This window comes from Ambystoma mexicanum, chromosome 11 (assembly GCF_040938575.1).
Source record: "Ambystoma mexicanum isolate Mex_15411 chromosome 11, UKY_AmexF1_1, whole genome shotgun sequence".
Lineage (NCBI taxonomy): Eukaryota > Metazoa > Chordata > Amphibia > Caudata > Ambystomatidae > Ambystoma > Ambystoma mexicanum.
The window spans coordinates 973197191-973217724 of NC_090934.1; positions in this window are offsets into that span (position 1 = coordinate 973197191).

Below are 20534 nucleotides of genomic sequence, written 5' to 3' on the forward strand. Positions count from 1 at the left end.
TCATCATTACATCCATTCTTTTATTCACATCACATGTTTCAACGTTCATCATTCCTATATCTGTATTTGTTATGAGCTTGACTTCAGTGTCTGCTGCTTGATTTCCGCGTGAGCTAAAATCTGTCCCTTTCGCATGAGCTGCGCATTTAACGACTGCTATGACCAGTGGTAGTTGTAATGCCTTAATAAGCCTATCCAATAAGGCTGCGTGCTGCACTGGCGTGCCGTCCGCTCAGAGGTAGCCCCTCCTTTTCCAGAACGCTAATCCTGTGTGTACTGTCGATGTCACATAGGTGGAGTCACTGTACACTGTTACTTCCTGGTCTACTTGATTCTCGATCGCGAGTATCAACGCCAATAATTCTGAAGCTTGCGCTGAATAATGAGATGGCAATCAAGTACTAATAAGCACTTGAAATTCTCCATTTGCCAGACGTTTCACCACAGCGGCACCTGTGTATCTTTGTCCATCATTTTGATTGATTCTTGAAGACCTGTCAATGAAAACAATCTCTCTCCCTGGTGCATTCTCCTTTACTCTAGGGATTTCATCATAGAACTCTCCATAGTTCGCGCAATCGTGTATGGGCTCTCCTTCCGTGATTCGCTCAGCTATTAACATAGTTGGGTTCACTATCTTACATCGAACTATTTTAATCGCTGGATTCAATATGACTACCTCATAGGCAGAAGCCCTTTGAGAAGTCAACGTGCCTTTCGGTTTTTCCAAAATGGCAAATAGTGCATGTTCAACAAACAATGTCATAGAGCATCCCATCACTATGCTTGTAGCCTTTTCAATGGCAAACACAGCGGCTGCCAAACTTTGTTTGCATGGCAAATGACCTCTCATCACTGGGCTAAGATTCCACTGTAATATGCAAGAGGCTTGTACCCCACCGTGGTTCTCTGCGTAAGCACTGCTGTCATAACAGTACCATCTGTATGTGAGAATAAAAATAATTCCTCTGCATAATTGGGGATCCCTAGAACTGGGGCTGTGCCGATTGCTTTTTTCAATTCATCAAACCCTTCTTCCATTTCCTTAGTCCACACGATTTTTTCTTGCGTTGACTGTGCTTTATTCAAGGCTTGTAAGAGAGGCCTTGTATACGAGCTATAGTCAAAGAACCATGTCCTGACATAATTACATAGTCCCAGAAAACACTGCATCTGTTTTATCGTGTGGGGCTTAGCTGATTTTAAAATGGCCTCAGCTCTTTCAGGAGTAACTTTGTTTCCCTCATGTGAAATCAATTTGCCTATGTACAACACTTCTTGTTGACAATATTGTAACTTTTCCTTGTCCACCTTATATCCTTTGTCAGCAAGTATAATCATCAGCTGAACTGAATCGCGTCTTCACTCTTCCTCTGTGGTGCTGCAAACTAAAATGTCATTCACGTATTTCAGCACAACGCTTTCTTTTTAAAAATGTTTTTTTATTTTTGTCGGCAGAGGTTCACAAGGCACATATGTCAAGGCAACAAACAATTAAATCAAGCATAGCATAAAACATCGTAATGGTTACAGAATACAGTTCCAACAGTGGAGATAGAGCATGAACAATACAGAAATACACAGCAAAAATCACGGTGCATGGATAGAGACCGGAGATAAGCCAGAACCGGGCGTGTTCTCACTTTGATTGTTGAGATATGTATTAAATTCGCTCCAGATGTTCCTGGGGCGAGATTGGGTGGGCAGCATTGTCAGGTATTCCTCCTCACAGTTCCGCGACCATGTGAGCATACCCAGCCATTTCTGAGAGGCCGGTGGGGAGGAGCGCTTCCAGTTCTGATGTATACATTTTTTGGCTATCATGCAGCTTATATTCAAAAACTTTTTCAAGCGCTTAGTTTCGTCAGACCCCCAGACCCCAAACAGAACCGCCAAAGGATCGGGATCAATTACAGTTTCAGTTACTGCACTCAGTGTATGGAGGACACTGTCCCAGAAACCTGACAATTTGTTACAGGTCCCGAACATATGCAAGTGATCAGCGTCCAACGCCCGACAGTGCGGGGCAGAGGTGCACCTCAGAGCGAGCAAACCCCGATGTCCTGCGTGGTGTATAGTAAAGCCTATTGAGGAGCTTGTATTGCATGGCACGAAAACGGAAATTGAGAGACTCTTTTTGTGTGTGGCAGCGCATATCATCCCACAATTCATCAGAAATTTCTAGACCCAGTTCAGCCGACCATCCGTCGCGCGCCCCAAGAGTAGGAATGGGGATGATATCTAGTAGGATTTGATACGGTGAAGAGACGACGCCACGTGCACCGCCCGAGTTGGCGATGTAGGCTATCGCCGGGTTGTCTGGGGGCTCATCCGGAAAGGAGGGCCACATGGTGCGGAACGCGGCGCGAAGCCTGTAGTATTGGACAGTCTCTATGGGAGATCTGGTGTGCCCCGGTCTCCAGGTTTGGGGGCCTATGAATTTGCCCTCGGGATAGAAGTCGGACAGGGCCCGATACCCCAGTGCACCCCAATGTCGCGCCAAAGCGGTATCAAGCGTGGGCTCCAGGCCCGGAAAGGCCCACACGGGAAGCCATTTGTAATATGGGGAGGGCCCACTTGTCGAGTGTAGCAGATGTGACCAGGCATACAGGGTCGCAGCAATGGGGTCGACGGGGGAATCAGATGTGTAGCGTCGATGTAATATCAGGGACATTAAATTGATACCAGCTGAGGAAAGCCGTTCCAGTTTGACATGTGGGCGCACTGGGGAACCCAGGTACCAATGAGTAGCATGCTGGGACAGGGCCGCGATCCAGTATAGTTCCAGGTCCGGAGCAGCAATACCACCCCGTTTGTATGAAAGTGCCATGTCAGTCCACTTCTTGCGCACTACACTGGAGTGCCAGAGAAACTGCGCGCAGAGCGTATGCAATTTAGTGAAGTAAGCCCTCCCGGGCCATATAGGAATGTTGCAAAAGGTGTATAAGAGCTTGGGGAGCAAGATCATTTTAATAAGGGATAGACGACCAGCGATGGACAACGGGTGGGTGCGCCAACGTGAAATTTTGGTCTCAACTGTACGTGCTACAGCTGAGTAGTTATCGGCAAGCAGGGTGGGCTTAGTGAGGGACATCTGCACCCCAAGGTATCTCACACCCTCAGGGGCCCAGTGCAGGGGGTACTCGGTGGTGGGCTGCAGGGTAGCTTTAGTGAGCGGGAAAATCACCGATTTGGAATAATTAATCGTAAATCCAGAGTGGGTGCCAATCCGGGTGATGTCTCTCAGTATGGGATCCAGATGGGTTGTGGGATCTCTGACGTATAATAGGACATCGTCAGCTATAGGGATATTATTTCAGGATCGTCAACCAATCGTACTCCTTTACGCGCGTGCCGTGCTCGGATAAAGTCCGCCATCGGTTCAATCACTAATGCGAAAAGGATCGCGGAGAAGGGGCAGCCCTGTCTGGTACATCTGAATAGAGTGAACATCTCGGATGTTAGTGAGTTGACTCGTACCCGCGCAACGGGGGAAGTGTACAAGAGTTTAATGAACCCTATCATGTTAGGGCCGACGCCCATTGTTTCGAGGACCAGCCACATATATTTCCAGGAGACCATGGCGAAGGCCTTCTGAGCGTCCAGCGTAACCGCTACGGCCTGGACGTCTTGGTCTATACGGGACATGACATTAAATAGTCTCCTGATGTTATGGGAGGTGGACCTGCCGGGAACAAAGCCTGCATGGTCCTCTTGTACCAAGTGCGTCATGATGGGCAGAAAGCGGTTAGCAATGATCTTAGCAAAGATCTTTGTGTCTAGGTTCATGAGGGAGAGAGGTCTATAGGACCCGTACTCGTCCTCAGGTTTACCTGGTTTGAGCAGTACCGTGATGGCCGCTTCCCGCATGGAAGGGGGAAGGATAGTGGCTCGGAGTGCCTCATTCCATACCTCCAACAGCCGGGGGGCCAGAATAGCCACATGCTCTCGATAGAAGTCCGCTGTGAGGCCGTCAGGTCCCGGCGCCTTGCCTATGGGCAAGTCTGAGATAGCCGATACTATCTCGTCTAGCGTGAACGGGGTATCCAGCTGGTCTCGGGTCTGTGGGGAAATTTCCGTGGTGGGGATCTGGTCAAGGAGTTCTCGCATATGTTGTTCAGTGTGCTCTACGGGCTGGGAATAAAGGGATCTATAGAACTCGGTAAATATATCAAGTATTCGATGGTCCGCCCATTGAGCGTCACCGTTATGATCTTTTATGGAAGTGATCTGCGTGCGGCCCAGTTCCCCCCTCACAAGTGTTGCAAGTGTCTTGCCGGGTCTGTCCCCCTCTTCATATTTCCTAGCGGCCTGCGGGCGGCTGAAATAATGAACTTCGCTGGTCGCTAAAGTGTTGAACACCTGGAGCTCGTCAGAGATTTGGGCCAGAGTGGTGGGGACAGACCCGGAGGAGCAACATTGCTCCAACCTTTTCAGTTTGGCCTCAGATCGCCCAAGGGTGGCTCTAATAGCTTTCAACACCCCTGCCTCTCGGGAAATAGACATGCCCCTAATGTAAGCCTTAAAAGCCTCCCATCTGACCGCGGTGGTCGTGTCTTGAAGAGAGTTAAGCTCAAAGAAGGACTCAATGTCCGCTAAAATCTCAGATTTAAACACAATGGGCCTCAGTACGACCCAGGCGGTAAGTTACCGCCTGGGTCGTACCTTTACCACCATGGCGTAAACTACGTGTACGCCATGGTGGTTTGCGGACTTACCGCCCCATTCCGAGGTTGGCGGGGCGGTAAGTCCCCAATCCCCATTTACCCTTCCCCATTCCCATTTTTGCCCCATAGGGCATAATGGGAGTGGGGAAGGCGTTAATTACGCCACCGTAAATTACGGTGGCGTAATTAACAACAAGGTCCCTTAGCGCCACGGATTTCAACACCTGCTAAAAGCAGGTGTTAAATCCTCCATGGCGCTAAGGGACCTCGGAATCAGGCGGTAAGGGTCGGCGCTGTTTACGCTGCCGTAAACCCCTTACCGCCTGGGTTGTAATGAGGCCCAATGCGTTTAGAGCTTCGGACTTAAAGCGCCAGGTGCAGAGTGTTGAGATGGGAATTCCCAGCCCCAAGGACAGTATGATCGGAGAATGATCCGAGAATGTGCGGGGCAAAATGCGTGTATCCTCCACCCTACCCATAGCCTCTCTCGAGACCAAAAACAGATATTGTAACGCTCACCTGGTTCCCACGGGGGCGCTGGTCTAGTCTGGATTGCTGTGGCCTCTTCTAGCGTGATGCGCAGGACCCGGAACACCGATTGGACAGGACCTCCAAATCGTGCTTGCCTGGCCCGTAGGAATATCCTTCTGCAGATGAGAAAGGGGATTAACAGTCTGCAGAATAGTGTGCTAGCTCCGCCCTTTCCCCCTTCCCCCTTCGTTCCTCTCTAACTTCCTCCAAACCCCGGTTTAAGCTCACCTTATGGTTTGGAAGGATGAACTCTCCATCCTGCTTCTGGTGCAGGGGCGCGTGTTCGTCCAGTTATTTCACTGGTTTTCAGAATGGCGCTGGCAAAATCCACTTGACTTTCCTGAGCGATGCGCCGTAAGTATGAAAGTTCAAAGTTCAAGTGAGGCCCCCTTTATGTTGTCTTTCTAACCTGTGATCTGTCCTTTATTTCAGGTGCAGAATGAAGGCGATGCGTCGAGGGGTTAAACTGCCGAGGTGAGTAGTGATGAGGGCGATCCCTCTAAATGTCCTTATCATTCCCCAGAAATGTCTCTTGTCCTTTCCCCATAGGGGCCGGGGTACGGTACCTGCCAACGGGGCGGCGCCGACCCGAAATGTGGAAGAAAAGCCGGTAAGTATTATGGCTGTTAATCAGGCTTTCCTTCTGTGTTCCTTCTGCTCACCTTTTGTTTCTTCCTCTCTCCCGTAGGTGCAGAGATGTGGCGTCCGATGCTTTTAAATGGAAGTCTTTCTTCAGGGATGCTGGCGAGAAGATTCCGGATGCAGGTAAGAAGTTTGAAATAGTCCTTGGTTTTCACCTTTCTCTTCTCTTCCTTCCTTGCAGGTCTTCCAGGTTCGAGGCGGGCGTGGCTGGAGTCCAGGAGCAGGAGCAGATACGGTGAGCGTTAAGCTGCAGGAAGCAGAACAACGCGAAGCATGAGCTGCTGTCTGGGCGTGGCTTAAATAGCCTCCAAAGAAGTCCCAGGTATGTATCCTTCCCCAACTAGGTATGTATCCTTCCCTGGCCACGCCCGAGTGAAAAAATAGTCCCTATGAAAAAATAGTCCCTTTCAGGTCTCAGGGAGGCCTGAAGCGTGCAGCATGGTCTGCATCAGGTAAGTGCACAAAACACCTCCCTTTATGAGCCTGGCACCTATGGCGCCAGGACTGATGTCCAACATGAGCCTGGCGCCAAAGGCGCCAGGACTGAGTCCAAAGAGCCCCTATAAGGGGCCGCTGGGCTTTTACCCGAGGGCATGATGCCTGCTTCTGGGGGTTCTGGGCCTGGCCTGGTGCTCCGGGGGTAGGCATCATGACAGATATATCCTGGACGAACTATCGTGTACAGAAGAGTAATAAGTGTAGTCCCGCTGCTGGGGGTGAAGTGTTCTCCAGGCGTCACAAATATTGAGCGACTGCATGTGGCCATGCAGCCTACGCGCCGCATCAGACAGGGCTCTGGGTGTAGTGGCAGTTCTGTCCAGGGCAGTGTCCAGTATAATGTTCAGGTCCCCCCCATATGATCTGCACCCCCACGAAGCCCAGCAGTATGGTAGTTACAGTGTCAAAGAATTCCGGAGAGTCTACATTGGGACAGTGTATTATAACATAACGACCCTCAGGATCAACATAGCTTTTATGCAGCACAAACTTAATTGATTTGTGGATCATTGTGAGAACACCCCTAGATTGTGTGGAGTAAGAAGTAAAGAACCTGGCAGAACCCCATGATGGGGCAACAGCCCTCGGAATGAGGCCATCGGAGTGTGTCTCTTGTAAAAGCAATATCTTGCAATTGTGTCTGTTAGCATATGCAACGATCTTGCGGGCCTTAGTGTGGTTGCTCAACCCCCGACTGTAGCCATTTCAGAGGTAGGTATCTACAGACACAGTACCCATAAATCAGTGAACATCCCAGCTCCTGTGATGGTATGAGCTCCCAGAGTTGGAACAGCAAGTGGGCATGGGGCCCTTGTGTGCCTTTTTGTAAAACAACCCCTTTCCCACCCCCCACCCTCACCACTAACAATGGATCAGCAGTGTAAAGATCACCCACCCCTAACAACGCACAGTTGGGCCGTCCCCAACCTGGCCCAATCTTCCCCGAGGCCCAACTGGGGCCAACACACACCAAAAAATTGAGAAGAAACAGTGGTGGCGGACTCGCGGCGCAGGCCCCGCCCGCTGAGCGGGTAATCGGGGACCGCACACGAGCCCCCGCGGTTCCGAAATAGACCAAAACAGTTGCGACAGTTAAATATCGTACATCCCCGCATCTCAAATGCGGGGAACGGGGTATATAACTGAGAGATTAAGGACCTGAACAATAGGAGGACAGAAATTGAGGTAGGACAACAGAACAAAGTGAGACCAGCTCTGTGGAGTGCATAGTAAGGATGTGTGCACAAACGCTGCAGCACGCAAGGACTGCAGGGGCAGAGCGTCACAGTAAACAGAGCAGCCTTACCAGTACCACAGTGCAGATTGAGTAAACAAGTTCAATAAGTGTCCACTCTCCGTGCCAATCACAGTTGAGTAGCGTCCACTCAGCCTTCTCCAGAGCCCTGAAGCGGTATTTGCATCTCGATGAATTTCACCGCCTCATCCGGGACTGTGAAAAAGTACAATTTGCCTTTATGAGTGAGCTTGAGACGAGCCGGGAATAAGATGGCATACGGTACATTGCGTTCCCTGAGCATTTTCTTTACGCCAAGAAATTGGTGTCTCTCCTGTTGCACCGCCACAGAAAAGTCTGGGAAGATCCTGATGGCATGAGACTCCAGTCGCAGCTCCCCTTTCTCCCGCAACAGGCGAAGAATGAGGTCCCTGTCACGATAATTAAGAATCTTGGCTATAATGGGTCTGGGGATGTCGCCAGGTCGGGGGCGCAGGGCAAGGGCCCGGTGAGCCCGCTCCACCGTGAAATAAGGGGAAAGGTCTGGATCCCCCAGCAAGTCCTTGAGTAGTTGTTCGACTGCATCTTCCATGCGCCCCTTCAGGGCAGTTTCAGGGACCCCAATGATGCGAAGATTGTTTCTGCGGGAGCGGGACTCCAAGCCATCGCACTTTTTGCTTTAACACTCTTAATGTCGCGCGTTAAGGTGGCTACTGTGTCCTGAAGTACGTGTATTGCATCTTCATTAGTGGAGATCCGGCTTTCGGCCTCAGTAATTCTTGATCCAGCCTGATCTACCCGGGTCTTGAGCGAGGCGACATTCGCATTGATATCGTCAAGCTTCTCATGAAAGGAGGCAAAGTTCTTAGCCATCGATTCCATCATGGCAGTGAGGTCCGGTGCCGCCACCCCCGGATTAGGGTCGTTGTCAAGTTCTTCCTGCGGAGGCGACGTGTGGCCCACCTCCGGTCGAGGGACCGTTTTAGTGAATTTGTCCATAGCACCCTCTTTAGCAGATCCTTTGGAGCGACTCGACATGGCCGGAACCAGAGGGCACGACAAAGCTTGGTCGATGAAACCAGTGAGTCGGGTATGGAAGAGATCCCGTGAGGGCACGACAGCAGTCCCCGCCGGCTCGCGCCAGGCAGCCCAGCCCAGTCCCCCCGCAGTCGAAGATGGGGCGCCGGCACGCCTCGGTCGTCGGCGGCCTAGGCCCCTAGCGGAAAGGACCGTCCGGCGGGACCGGGGCAGAAGTGAGCCGGCCCACGAGTGTAGTGTGTGCCCCAAGGTGCCAGGGACAGAGCAGCCAGCAGCGAGTCCAACGGGGGACATCCGGTCAGGTCACGATTAGAGCAGGGCCCAGTGTAGGCCCAATGGCGGCGAGGCACGGCGGGACAAGGATCTCCAGTTCCGAGAGTCCGATTTCTCCCAGAACTCGACGTGCGGATAGAGCTTGATGGCCACAGTGCAGGGATCATAGCAGGTACACAGGATCCAAGGCAGAACCACAGATGTCAACGGATAAGAGGCGGCTAGGCACAGAGCTCTTACGCTAGGCAGCCATCTTGCAGGCTGCTCAACAGCGCCCCCCCAGCACAACGCTTTCTACGGCAATATTGCTCAAGTCCATCTGGAGGACTTTATTAAAAATTGATGAGGACTCACAGTACCCCTGGGGCAGCCGCGTGCTTTTCAGGCATACTTTTCTGAAGGTAAACAAAGTCAAATCTTGTGAGTCTTTGTGCAATGGGTTTGAGAAAAACTCATTTTTCAAGTCAATCACCGTGAAATATTGTGCATCAACAGGTATATTACATAGAATTGTAGATGGGTTCGGGACTTGAGGGAACTCATCCTCTACAATTTAGTTTATTGGTCTCAAATCTTGTATTAAACGCCACAACCCCCCCTTACTTTTTTTACGGGGTACACTGACGTACTGCATGGTGACTCTGACGTCACTAAGATACCCTGCTCCATCATGGCGGAAATTGTCTTGAAAGTTCCTTCATCTGCCTCTCGAGACATGGGATACTGCTGTGCTCGAGGTAAAATTGCTCCTGATTTCAATTTAATCTTTACTTCCCTAACCCCTTTTAGTAAGCCTACATCATAGGGGACAGTGGTCCATAATGAAACTGGCACTGTTGCCATATCTTCAATAAAATATTCAGGACGCTTCTGTGCTAACATCACTTTCTGCTGAACTTCTCTCTTGATTGCCTTTACCCAATAAGTAATGCACATCTCAAATACCACAAAATCATCAGATAAATAATCTTCAAACAATTCTTCATCAGTGACATCAGTCACTCTGAAGCCATCCTCGATGGCAATTATTGTGCTCAATCGTCTACCCTTATCATCACTTGCATCAAGTAAAGCCATGTTTCCTCTGACTATTGCTGCTTCTATGTCGAAGAGAAAAATTGGACCTTCCTCTTCATCCATGGGTATCTGAGGCCTAAATAGAAACTCATCCGGAACCTCATGGCTCTACCTACTAGACCTGGTAGCCATGTTAACAGAATACGTATCCCATAATAAAAAACTTTGTGTTCAAGCGGTATCGCTCTAGGCACTATTTGTCTTGCAAATGCCTTGATCATTTCACACATGTTTAAATAATGCATTCCCAGTGTTGAGCATACTATGCCTTCATCTGTAAATGAAATGATCATATTCAATTTTGTCCTCAAATCTCGTCCGAATATGTTGACAGGTGTTTGCCTCGAATAAAGCAGTGGCACCTTCATATCATACTCTCCTATAGAGACTGGTAATTCTTCTGTGAAAGGAACTCGACTCGTTGCTCCTGTAAAACTCTGAGCATTCATTGCATTGCCAGACATTAAAAATGTGCCCTCACGTATACACTAGCGCATTGCACCCGTGTCCACTTAGAGCGAAAAAACGTTGCCGCCTATATTTACCTCTATCCTCAGTTCCTCATGAGGATTCAGCATTATAGATAGGACTGAACACATCAGGTCTCCCAGTGAGCTGTCCTATTGTGGGTAAAGTCTCACTCCATCACTTGTGAATGGATTCCCTCCATCAACAGTGACACCTCCTTTTCTACGAGTCATTGGCAGTTCTGTGCTTGTGTTCTGTTGAATTGCATAGGGGATTGCTGCGATTGTCCTTGCGGTTGGTTACCTGCCATTTGCTGTGGTTGCAAGTCTTGCTGTACTCACGGTGCTTGCTGCTGCACTGTTTGATTTTGCGCAACTCCATTTCCACCCTGCTGCGAATACGCAGGTGGATTTGACATTCCCTGTCTTGAAAACTGATAATTTTGCACCATCCCTTGTCTTCTACACATACAAGCCAAATGTCCTGTCATTCCACACGTCCAACATATAGGCAGTGGCCTTCCCATCTGCCCATTTTGCATATGAAAACCTCCCCTATTATTCTGCCAATTCCCTTGATTACCTTGCCAACCTCTTCCTTGGAAACCCCTTCTTTGTGGAGAATATCCATTGTTGCTTTGATCGAACTGCCTTTGGTTATTCGCTTGTGGCATGTTCGGTATCTGTTGTGAATTAGATCCATCTGTACTAGTTAATATTGCCCATTCAATGGCGTATTTGGACAGTTTTTTCTGAACCAATTTTGTTTGCCTCCTCACCTTTTCGAGTATCATCTTTTTTGCGATTCTTGTCCTGCAGGAGTCTGCAGTAATGTGCAATAGTCAACTCAATTTCCAACCACGGTTTAGCTTCTATACCTACTAATTTCTTTAGCTGCTTCTGCACTTGCTCTGGCAGCCCTTGGCATAATATATGATAAAATACAGGTATAGATTTCCCCCAAGATTCACAAGTTTTGAGCGCACAGGCATCTTGGAAATTTTTAATGTAAAGCAAAGGATCCTCTCCTTCTTTCATCTTTTTTGTCATTATAGCTCCCATATCGAACGTATCCAGATATAGTACTCATAGCGCTTTCCAAACTTCTGCTCTGCAATTGTTAAATGGCGCTCTATCATATGCGGTGTTGACTGTAGTCACACCAGGGTAGCCTGCCCGAGTCCATACGTCATCAGCTCTCTCACCAAGTATGACGATCAGAAGACCTTTAATATCCCCAATAGCTAATGTATTTCCTCCCGTTCTCTTTTCTAGCTCATGTATCCATTTCTCAGCACCAGAAGTCAAAATCGGGAGTTTACACCTTAAATTATCTCTGTCCATTTGAGGCCATGGTATATACTGTGGTCTTGTTCCTCCTTTCTCTAGCAAAGGGAATTGTGACACCCCAAACTCATTCTCATCTCTCATCATTTGTCTATCTACTGCCGGAGTGATATTCCCACATCGCCGTCTATCTGTCAATGTCCTTAACCTGCTTACATAAGGCGGGGACTCCCCCCTCTGACCGTGGGGTTGCCCCTTATGTCAGTCTGACTTTGTCAGTAGCTCTGATGTCTTAGACATAGGTATTTTTAAATCCGACCATCTTACTCCTGTATCCTTAGGCGAATATCCCCCTGGACTACATACATTACTTCTCTCTTCCCCCTGGAAGATTTCCCTTTCTTCTTCTGACACTTCCTGTGCCCATCACATGCAACTTCTCTTGTCTTCATTTCTATTCAGAGTTAGTCTGTCTAAAGACAGCTCCTTATGTCTCACACTACATGAGGCTTCCTTCATGTCAAACAACTGTGTGCTCTCGAGACAATCATTTTTTCCCTTTCCTTGTGGTTCTTTCTGGGGTTGCATTTCATGGTACACCTTATCAATCGCTTCCCCAATACTTCTTGAGTCAAACTCGTCTTCTAGATGTGCTCTAGATGTGCCTGGTAATGACTCGGATTCAGGAAAGAATTCCTCTATGTCTCCCATTGCTACCTGTGGATTGGGATTTCTTACTTCCCTTTCCAAATAATCGAGATTGCATGCTCTCTGCCTTCTTTTGCGTTCCATGTCGTCATCGACTTCTCTGCGCTTTCTCGCTTCTTCTCTCACTCTGTCTTCCTCTTTCTTTTTCATATCCCTTCATTCATATGTCCTTCGTATCTCCTCGTCACTTTGTCTCTGTATTCTTTTCTCTCTTATCCTTTCCTGTTCATCATCTTCTATTCTTTTTCTATTGTCACGTTTTCTTTGCTCTTCTGCCCTCTGCTGTTTTTTAGCTTGCTCATCTTGATATAACTGTTCTCATCTTTGTCTATCTTTTCTTTTTGCTCCTTCATATTTCAATCGTTCTTCCCTTTCGTTGTCTTTTCTGTCTTGTTCGTCTTGATCTCCCCTTTGTCTTACATCCTCGATGCCTTTACCATCGAGTTTAAGTAAAATCTGACCTCCCATCCATTCGTTCTGTAAGAGCGCTATCTCATCAGTTTTATCCTTATCTCTTTTCCATCTCTTTATTTCTCTCCTTATATCTAGAGATGTGCTTGCTTGATCACTTCTCTCCTTATCGCGTCTCTCTTTGTCCCGAGGGACTTTGGAGGTTACATCTTTCTCGGTATCTTTCTCTGGGCCCTCGTCACTACTTTGCGTAGGTGACTCATATGACGGATTACTGTATCACGTTGCTGTTTTAAGTTCCCTTAATAGGTATAACCCATCGTCATTCTTATCTTCGTCTTTTATTTCAGATGGGGTGGGCGGAGCAGAAGGCTCTTCCCCCCCTCTTCCCATACATTGAGTATGCAATCTAAGGGAGGCTCATCCTCCTTTTCTTGTTGGTGCATTTTCCAAAGCTCTAGACTCGCTACGCGCTTTTCTAGCTTTTTTCCTGTATACGCTGCATGCAAATATGTCGTCATATGTTGCAGGACTGCCTTCGATAATGATATGCCTTGTGGCCATGGCATCAACAATTTATCTGTGGTTCCTTTAACCCATTCTGCACTGTACTGTCTAAGTTTAAGCGCGTGCCTCGGCAGCTGCTTGCAAGGATGCACTAATGGAGTAACCTCTTCCATTTTTAACCTTTCACTTTTCTCTTTGCTAACACTTACTTAATTTTCAATCACAATATTTTTATTTTTTATTTTTATTTTAAAACGTCTCAATTAAAATACACTTATGAGCAAGCACCAATCGTCACAAGCTCCAATCCCATCAAAACACAGTTTTTTACTTTAATCTTGCTAAAAAACAACCATCAAAATACAATTTTAAAACAATCAATTTCCGTGTCTCAACTTCACGCTTCTCTATTGCATAAAAAATGTTCTTTCAACTCTGACATCGTCACTCCTTTCAATCACATAAAACATACAGACAAACTTTCCCGGCCACATATACTGTTGAGGATCTTCTTCTTAAGACTTGTCTTGCCCTCCAAAATCTGCTCCGATTGGAACTTAAACCTATCTCTTTCTGGATCGTCTTTAATCGATCCCGTCTCCTACTTCATCACCTTATGGGACTCTAGATAAAGGTTTCTGCTAGCACTCTTTAAAGTCTAAGAAACAGGGTGTATTCTCTTATCGTGGCCTCACTCATGACTATTCTTCTTTGTGTATTGCTCGGTCACACTCAAGGCAATATCTTGTTTCCCATATACATATATATTACACTCTTACTCTTGCATTATTTTTTATCCCACCTCCGTCCATTATTCTCCATTATTTACTATACGTGCCTCCCTTTGCCACACTCTTTGGTCTATTTACTCACTGTTCGCATGTTTTTCTTCTTCGGACCTTCGGGATCACTACCTTTGTTACCGCCTCTTCGAGACGCTTTTCGATCTGCTTCTTGTAGATGTGGGAGGAGGTTCTATCTGAAAATAGGGGTCACGTCAAACCGTCCCTTGCAAGCAGTTGTTTATACTATCCACTATCTACAGGGAGCTTCACGTCCTGTCAGCCGAATGGCAAAGTTCGTACGATATTGCCGAGACTCTAAAGTTACTTATGTCGACGGTCGATGGTTATCTTATCAAACCATCCAACTCTGCTACCAAGTGAGCTGGGTGTTCTCTCAGAAGCCCTTTACGATGAGGAGCAATACCCTGGAGATGGATGGGGATGCAGATTTTATTCATACATCAATAATCAAGACAACACAAATAGCTTGGCAAAGTTTGTCTGTTTTAATGTCAAGTATCTAAAACAGGGAGTACAACGGACATCAGCAATCGCTCGATACTCTGACTCTACTTACTTCATTAATAAACTGGGCTTTTATCCCCATAATTGGTCATCATTGACGTTTTGACCTGCGTCATTACCAACGTTATCCTACGTGGCAAACTACACAAACCTAACGGAGGGTGTGATTGGGTCTAAGTGAAGTTCTAAGTATAAGCTCCATATCTGTATGGAGTAACGAAAGAAGGTGGTAGGATAATTAACATCAGGTGGGGCAACTAAGCCCTCCCCTTAAAATGGCCACTATGAATGTCAGTAAATGTACAATGTCCCATTGGCTACACAAGCTATAGGACCCCAACTACATGGTCCCCTACAATTGCTTAGCTTCTGACCCCCGTCAGTACTTTTTCCACCTACGTATAGCAGCACGCAGACTGAACAACCAGGTGCGGGTGAGCTCGTCTTAGCACCAGCTTCCCACCAATTAGCATATCATCCATCATCACCTCAATGGTCCAGTGTCAATTAGTGTTTGAAGTTTGGCCTTGAGTCTGTACTGTGTTATAAGAATTTTTAGGGAGTGTGGGCACCAGTCGGGCTTCGTGCGTAAGTGTGACCATCTTGCCCGTCCAACTTCCCTTTACCACGTGACTGGGCACCATGGAATCAAGCGTTTTCGTGTATTTGATTTTATTCTCCAGTAGTCCTCTGACGTCTTTTGTTTTTGCTTGACCTCTCTGAACAGGAGCCTCTGTTCTTTCACATTAATTGTAGCCAATGTCAGCCAATTCCAGTTTGATAAGACCTTGGCTTTCTTGGCTCACTCAACTCCTTAGCTGAACTTTTATTCTGTTTAATTCAATTGCTTTTCTTAACTGCGACACTAACATGAGGACTTCTTGCTTTGTTCAGTACTGCTTATATGCATAGTGGAAACATTCATCTTTTAATTGTCCATATGTATCAATATATATGTATATGTTGGCGCTTGCCACCGTCTAACTATTCAAAAGCATGTGGCTAGCTTCTTGATTTCTTTGCTGCTTGCGTTTCATTGCATCTTTACACGTTCAAACTAACTAAGTATCTTCATTAGGTCTGTAGCATAAGTTTCTTCACCTTGACCCCAAGATATCACTTATCCTTGGTGCTTCTTGTTGGTTCATAAATCGTCTGCATCCACTAGTCTGTTTATCTTCTTATGGGTGTCAATTCAATTTTGTATGATGTCACCATTCATCTTTGCCTTTTAGTTTCTCTGCTTCTTCAAGAATCTCGTTCAAATGGTCATCATATTGTCTTGTATGCAGGTATGGTTTCCTCAATGGTTACCTTACCTCCCATATTCTCTTAGGTATAGGTACTCTTGTGGGTACTGCACAGGGTCCACACTCTTCTATTTGTTGGATGAACTCTTCAGTATATGTCACATACTTTGGATCAAACTTTTCAGATAATGTAGGTGGGGCAGTTGGAGTGGGGGTTCTCTACAGCACTTTTAATTATCTGCTGTTCGTTTATCTGCTGAAAAGTGGGTGCACATTTTCCCAGTGCACCACCTTTTAATGGTTGTCAGTTTCAGTGAAAATGCTGCATTTATTTCTCAGTCAGTGATGGAATGTGCTTTTACAAACTGCACTTGGATTACATTTTTGTTGTGGCTTTCTCTCGATTTCAACTGCAGACAGATACCTACATAGTAATTTCCCCCGTAGCCACTTCAGTTCTGTTGATTTAGGACTTTTTATTACATCCCACATCTGAGGGAGGCAACATCCAGTATAAATACAAGTCATATAAGGACACCTAAGCCAAATTAAATCTAGAGTTCAAACAGTGCACTAGATTAAATCAGCAGTGTGAAAATAAATTGATAATCTGAAATTCGGGTTAGGCTGCCTGCAGGTATTGGCTTATGTGAGTAGGTGGAGGAAGTGGAGCTGGGTGGGTTGCAGTGCAAATGAGATCCGCTTTAGATTGAGACAGTGGCCCACTTTTTCTTCTTTTGTTCCAGATATGGGCCAATCTGTAAGCACGGGTAGTCCCTTTTTCCAGAAATCTGCAGTGAGGCCTGTGTAAGCAGCCCTTGACTTAATACATTCAACAGCCTCTACCAAAACATAAAGAAAGGGACTGAATAATTGTGGCATGCTTGGGGAATAGGCGGGAGCCAACTGGTAGCCATTGCTGCCTGGAGGCCAGACTCACAGGTGAAAGCACACTGGCACATTAAGGGAAAGGATAGAGTCTGCTCAGTCTGGAGTACAAAGGATTCAAGCACACATCTGCCACTGTGGTTAATGGGCATTACGGATAGAAGCCTTGATGTCGGACTTAAACTGTATATTTTACTCATGTGCTTGAACTATGAATGGATTGTATACATGATATTGTGTATTTGCAATGTTTAAATCTGGTAGTGTGCGTCTGAATTTTAGGCAGTTGTGTCAGATTGTATGCCATTTTATTATGTATGTACACTAAGGCATCTAAACAACATATTGATCAAGGCCATCATGTCATACATACTGTTTTTCTTAATTCACCTTCTCCACGTACATAATTTGCAACTTCAAAAATATATTTCTTTATTCACATCGTAGAACTTTAAAAATAGGTGCTGTGTACATTTTGCACAGACAACGTTATAAACAATTTGGTATATTTACTGTGACGCCACTCTGCACACCTTTTCAGACACAAAACAAACAACTTTACTCACCATGTGACTCCTTTAAAATCTGGGTCCAACATATGTGTGTTTACTATAACAGAGTCCCTGAGCACTTCAGGGATTTAAACAACAAACGTTCTCTTGTTCTTCATTTACGTTTGACCTGCCCTTTACTTGCAGTGTCGTGATTACTTCAAAACAATTCGACATAGTTTGTTTCGGCCCTCTCAGGAGTGTAACTTGTAACTCATATGACTTGTGGCCTCCATCAGGACGTAGTAGGCCTCAACCTATCAGTATAGTGGAATAACCTTATCTTTTACACCTGAAACATAAAATGGCCCTTTTCTAGGGTGCTCCATGCAATATTGTATGAAATATGCTGTAAATGTAAGGCCTGTTAATTATGTAACATGCCGAGACCGACTATGCTGAGGAAGCAAGATTGATTGTAGTATGTTATGATCTACGTCACAATTGCTGTTTAATTGTTGGAGCACATTTCAAAAAGTGTATCTTTAAAGTTCAACAATATGAATAAAGAAATATATTTGTTGAAGTAACAAATTATCGTACGTGGACAAGGTGAATTAAGAAAAACAGTAGGTATGATGTGATGGCTTTGAACAATATGTTGATTAGATGTTGATGATAGTCTGGAAGATGGAGGCCTACCATGTACCCTGAGTTTATAAACACATTTGTACACTGAGGCAGTATGTTTTTGTGTATTGGTGTTACAATGTTTTATATTCTTTTGGCTAGGCCTAGAATACACTTAGTGATGGAATCTCGCTTTGTTACAAAATGTTGTGGCACATAAAATGGAAACTTATACATTGCAATTTGAATATGGAATTACAAGTGCTTGCAGGCAAAAGTGTGAACTGGCAGAAACAGCATTGGTTCAGTCCCCCATCAATCAACAAGACTTCTATGCAGTGGTGAAAAAGGGACCTTGACACTTGTGATCTTTAATCTGAACTGTTTAGAGTAGAGAATACAGTTCATAATGGCCTAGCCGAGTTCCTCCAAGCACTAAATCACTCATCTCTGTAAGGCGAAACTCAGCCTTCCCTAGAGCAACCAACTCCTCTAGTGAAGGTAAAGTCATCATTCATTAAATCTTCTTTTGGTTAGGTTCCTGGCCCAGATGAGATGTCAATGGCTATAAATAACTCTATAGGCTCACTCGTCCATGCACATTTCATCACTATATGTACTACAATGTATGAATCACATGGCATACCGTAGCCATGGAAGAAACACAATATCACACTATTGGAGAGGGACACATCAGTATACAGATTATACAGGACTATATGTTCTGTTACATTATATTATTTTAGTTGGCTTTTATACTCCACACATCAACCCTAGTGGTCTTAAAGTGATGGAACCATGTCCGTATGGGCGAACTGTGACCCCACCTAGGGTGTAAGCCCGACTGTGGTCTGTGGGTTGAAAATCCTTGCCGAATATCACCTGTACGATTTACAGCAAAATATTAGTAATATGATTATTCAAATTCATCTACAAATAATCCTCTCAAAGCAATGAGAATGTGTGCATGGGGAACAACTCTTGGATTGAATTTAAAATCTCTTTTATTCATTAGACTTCTCAGAGGTGTGCACACTCCACATTAGCATGATAACGGTTGGTGCTGAAAAAGCATTGTCTTGAGTCTTTGGTAACATATCTGGCATTGCCAGAGGCAATAGGATTTCTAACAATACATTCACCTGCTTAATAAACTTTAAAGGGAGACATTGCCAACTCCATTGCCAACTCTGATCATCAATGGAAGATCCACCTGCTATTTTGATAATGTGTGGCACTAGTCAGGAGTGTCCCTCTCTCAATTGCTGGCATATAACCACTAGCTCAATCAATCTGAACAGGTAAAATACCACATTTTACCTAGAGGGACTGCACTATGGAGCTGGGATTGCATCTAAGCTGGAAGCAGCTTATATGGAATGAACTTGATTCTCTAGTTTAATATTACCTTTGAAAGTCACTTGTCTGTTATTTTTTTGTTTTGTTTTGCTTTGTTTTGGTCATGGTCTTGGACTCACTTTGTTCACACCCTCATAAACTGGCTCTCTACTTGTTCTCTGCTTTGTGCTATTGTACAGTCACCCATCAGAGCAATGCCTCCTCCATCTGTAGATGAGCTTTTGTGAGTATTTTCGAAATTGACATCCCTGTTCTTCAGATAAATACAAAAATAGACATACAAATTACTCATTATTTAGTGAGGTTTACAAATATCATTTACATCTGGGTAAAACCAATATCATGTTGTGGAGAAGAAAAATAAGGTTTCAAGTATATATCCACAGAAAGAAAGGATATAATATTTGGGCTCCAAGGTCACAAGGACACATACATAGATTTGACAAACAAACTTTTATTAAAGCGCATTTGGTTAAAAGTGAAACCATTTTCACCATACTACAAACAATCACTGTTTGATATAGAAAAGGAACACATACAAAAGACAAAATATACAAGTCCATATCAAGATAAAAAGCTAAAACATTCAGAGAAAAGAAATTCAAAACATAAAATCAGTGCATATAAATAATCCCTATACAGGCAAAGATATCAAATTTATTTTCCTGATTCCATTAATATATGGTATAAGACATGTCCTACAATGCTAAATCAAAAAGCTTCCCGCCATACCTACTATGCTGCGGCCACAATCACCAGTGGGTCTGCTCCTAAAATCATGCTCCAGAATTGATCGGACTCAATTCTATCCTCACTGGGTAAACATTTGAATAGCCATTGAGATATTTAATTAGCAAAACTTGGCCATATGTTGGCTTGTTTCTATTTTCAGATGGCATAATCTACACAACCGTTTCTCAAGTGCAATACCATTCCAGGACCCGAGATATTCGTTGGTCAGAAGGATATTAAAATAGAGGTATGTAATCAATCTCTGTAATTTAGGCGAACATAATATTGTCAAATAGGAACAGGGAGTGCGGCCCATGAAACCTTGGGAACAGTATTCTACATACCGCTTCTCACCTTGGAGAGAAACTAGACTTACACAACGGTCCCAGTACCCTGTTTTATTTCTCAATGTGACATGTACATTGGGCAGAGTAAGGGCACGTTTCAGTGTTAAACCAATCTCATATAGGTGAGCAAGTGCCGAATTGTGCAAGTCATTTACAAACACTTTTTGTGTCCACTGCAAGGTGTGAC